Source organism: Ornithorhynchus anatinus, chromosome 2 (genome assembly GCF_004115215.2).
Source record: "Ornithorhynchus anatinus isolate Pmale09 chromosome 2, mOrnAna1.pri.v4, whole genome shotgun sequence".
NCBI classification, from domain to species: Eukaryota; Metazoa; Chordata; class Mammalia; order Monotremata; family Ornithorhynchidae; genus Ornithorhynchus; species Ornithorhynchus anatinus.
The window spans coordinates 126,301,579-126,305,691 of record NC_041729.1 but is presented as its reverse complement, the minus strand read 5'-3'; the positions used below and the strand labels follow the sequence as shown (position 1 = coordinate 126,305,691).

General features: G+C 40.4%; 1 non-coding gene across 1 annotated transcript; it reads right to left on the bottom strand.

Moving 5' to 3' along the window:
* Positions 1 to 379: 379 nt before the first annotated feature.
* On the bottom strand, positions 380 to 517 carry LOC114809687. The gene has a single exon (XR_003757464.1). It is a non-coding gene; the product is annotated as a small nucleolar RNA SNORA7 (small nucleolar RNA).
* Positions 518 to 4,113: the final 3,596 nt, after the last annotated feature.

Genomic DNA, 4,113 nt, shown 5'->3' with positions numbered 1-4,113 from the left:
ATCCAGTTCAAATATGAAGGATCATTATATGTGGAGGCATGAAGAGTGGTGAAGGATTACTCTGCAGATTCAGCACAGCCCTTGTTCTAATTATAAGAAGTCTGAGTAAAATGATTCTTATGTACCAGCTTACATGTAAGTAAATCTCATCTGTTTTATGACATCTGTCTTAAGTCATCTCTGATCCATAGCGACTCCATGGACACATCTCTCCCAGAACATTCCACTCTCCATCTACAATCTTTATGGTAGTGTATCCATAGAGTTTTCTTGGTAAAAATGAGGAAGTGGTTTACCACTGTCTTCTTCTTTACTGTAAACTGGAGTCTCCACTCTCGACTCTCTCCATGCCGCTGCTGCCCAGCACAAGTGAGTTTGGACTTGTAGCAGATTGCCTTCCACTTGCTAGCTACTCCCCAAGCTAGGAATGGAATGGGTATGCCTCTACTTGATTCTCCCTCCCATAGCCAAAACTGGTAGAGTACTGGAAACACTCCAGGTGAGATCCTAAGAGAGCAGGAAAATCTTACACCACACTAAATGTTTTCTTTATGTAAACCGCTCTCTGAATTCTGCTACTTAGCCAATATCATGGATAAAGAGATCAAAAGCAAAGTAACAATGGCCAGCATAGCCTTAATTTTTCCATATTAGAACATCAAGCTCCATAACATGGTGAAGGTCTAGAATACTATTTGGGTTTCCCAATCTTCTGTACTGACAGAGACCTCAAAATGCTATAGAAAACACATCCAGCTCCAGGAACAAATTGAGCAGCATTACCTATGAATTACAAGAAGCAGCATGATGTGGTGGATAGAGCATGAGCCTGGGAGTAAAGAGGTCACGTGTTTTAATCCGGTTCTTCCACTTTTCTTTTGTGTAGCCTTGGGTAAGTAACTTCATTTCTCTGTGCTTCAGTTACCTCATCTGTAAAATGGTGTTTGAGACTGGAATATGGAACAGGACCCCACATGGAAGGGGCTGTATCCAACCTGATTTGCTTGGATCCACCCCAGCACATAGTACAATGCCTAGCACATAGTAAGCACTTAAATGCCACAATTGAATTAACTCATCTAAGAGTGGGACAGAAAAACCACAAACAATGTCCTGAAAACATATGCATGCTACACTGAATGGTAGGAAAACATTATTCAAAGATCTAGTGGGGTTCAGGCTCAAACAACACATCACAAAAAGCTCCTTTTTTATGGTATTTGTTAAATGCTTTCAATATCCCAGGGACTGGGGTAGAAAACAGATAATCAGGTTGGACACATAGTTCCTCTCCCTCCTGGGGCTCACAGTCTTAACCCCCATTTTACAGATGAGGTAACTGAGGCAGAGAGAGGTTAAGTGACGCCCAAGGTCACCCTGTAATCCAACGTTGGAACTAGATTTAGAACCCAGGTCCTTCTGAGTCCCAGGCTCATGCAAGCTCTATCCTCTAGGCCAGGTTGCTCCTTGTGGGGAGGGAATATGTCTACCAACTCTGTTTTGTTGTACTCTCCTAAATAATTAGTGGAGTGCCCCACACTTAGTAAGCACACAATAAATGCAATTGATTGACTGGTTGATTGACAACTTCAGCAGAGATATTGGGCTAAATGATAGAAATCATATCCAGCTCTGCTTTCCAGAGGCAGTATGGCTCAGTGGAACGATCATGCGCTTGGGAGTCAGAGGTCATGGGTTCTAATCCCGCTCTGCCACTTGTCAACTGTGTGACTTGGGGAAAGTCACTTAATAATAATAATAATGATGTTGGTATTTGTTAAGCGCTTACTATGTGCAGAGCACTATTCTAAGCACTGGGGTAGATACAGGGTAATCAGGTTGTCCCACTTTAGGCTCACAGCTAATCCCCATTTTACAGATGAGGTAACTGAGGCATAGAGAAGTTAAGTGACTTGCCCACAGTCACACAACTGCCAAGTGGCAGAGCTGGGATTCAAACCCGTGACCTCTGACTCCCAAGCCTGTGCTCTTTCCACTGAGCTACGCTGAACTTCTCTGTTCTTCAGTTACTTCATCTGTAAAATGGGGATTAAGACTGTAAACCCCATGTTGGACAACCTGTTAACTTTGTATCTATCCCAGCGCTTAGAACAGTGCTCGGCACATAGTATGCGCTTAACAAATACCATCATTAGTACTGTTATTATTTCCCTGAGCAAAGGCTTCATGGTTATTCAGATGTTAGCAAGTGGAGATGCAAACAAACAGGTCTGATATGGGAGCAACCTATCAGTACAACAGGAATCTAGCCCATTTATCATTATAGCAGCCTGTTTAGTCTTTTTTAAATCCATACTTGCAAACGTGGCTAGTACCTTACCTTCAATCGAGGTATCTTGACCTATGTTTTTCTGTGTTTAATAAGTTTGTATAATTTCAATTAAAGTCTCTGTTACATTGAATATAAACATGTTTATGCCCTGAGATTTTAAAAAGTGTTAGCACAATCACTGATGTCAATTTATTTTTTTTTACTGCTTAGGTAGTCAAGGAGAGATGGTAAAAAGAACACAATTAACATATGTGCCTGATCCTAAGTAACAGCTGGGGCCGCGGCCTGGAAGGTATCATCATTCTTTTGGCTCTAAGATCTTGCATTGTCTTTGCCACCGCTTCTGTGGCTCTCCCAACCTTCTGTTCCCATGCCTCATCATAGCACCACTGCCAACTAAAGACAGAACATATCATGCTAGATGCCACAGACCAGTAGGAAGACTTGGAATAGTTGCAAGAATCCAGAAGTGGCTGTACAGGTGGTGCTAGAAGCTATGGGGAAAGAGAGCCATCCTAAATTTATGCCAGAGGCTAGTAAGTAGAAGCTATATGCTGAATAGTATAATCTGGTGTTGTCATTGTCTGGTGTTGTCATTGTCATTGCCAGTGGCTGTCAATTCCTTTCTTATAATTTTCAAGCAGCATCTATACTCATTACTTGTATAATATTAGATGTTTAGCAACCAAAAACTAGGGAAAAAGCATGGTCCAATAGAAAGACCATGGGCCTAGGAGCCAGAGTTCTAATCCTGGCTTTGCTACTTGCCAGTTGTGACATTAGGCAAGTAACTTTGCTTTTCTCTTCCTCAGTTATCTTAATTGTAAAGCAGAGATAAAATACCTATTTACTACCTAAATTATGAACCTCATGTGGGACAGGGATTTTGCTCGTTGCTTGGAGGTTCAATTTTTGCTTCTATGTCAAGCACCTATGAGGGGAGGAGCAGGAGACGTGGATAATATGTGAAGTATCTTTATTAGTGTAGCTCTGTTTAGTCATCTGCTGCTTGGTTTGGGGAGGTTCTTGGAATTTTGTTTTCTGCTCATTCAAGTGTGAGGCATAGGTTTCTCAGAGGCCTCTGGATCAGATTATTTTCCTTTACAGTATAAATGATTTGCATACTAACAGTATAAAAAGATACTCTTAGAAATTATGGTTTCCTAGAGGAAATAACCTATGAACAACATGAGATCACAGCAAAATTGAATCCTCTAAAGATTTGGGCAAACAGTGAAGGTCACCAAACGTCATGTGTCAGTGACTTTCCCATTTCTTCTACTTTTCTGCAAATCTTGTGGTCACCAAACGTCATGTGTCAGTGACTTTCCCATTTCTTCTACTTTTCTGCAAATCTTGTGGATACTAAAAGGATATTTCAGTTTCCTAGGTCACAGTGTTGTGAAAATCTGCTCTATCTAATAATCTCTTCCCAAGACATCTGTCACTGGATTGTATAAGCATTCAGAAAAAGAATGAGATTTAAAGAACATACCTCACCAAAAGGAAAACATATTACACATCCCTTAATAATTAGTGCAGACGTCTGTTTGTGTGTGTCTATGTTTGTCTGAGGAGCTCATAAGGATGGGTACTGATGAGTGTGTCAATGGCCAGTATTTAGAATAGTGCTCAGTGATTAGAACAGTGCTTAGTGCTTAGAACTTTGCTTGGCACATAGTAAGTGCTTAAATGCCATCATTATTATTTTAGTTTCTCTTATTTCTATGCAAAAATTCATTTTGGTTTAAAAATGTGGATTCCATAGTTCTACTATATTGTCATAGTGTTGAAATTTTAAAGTAAAAATAAAATCATAA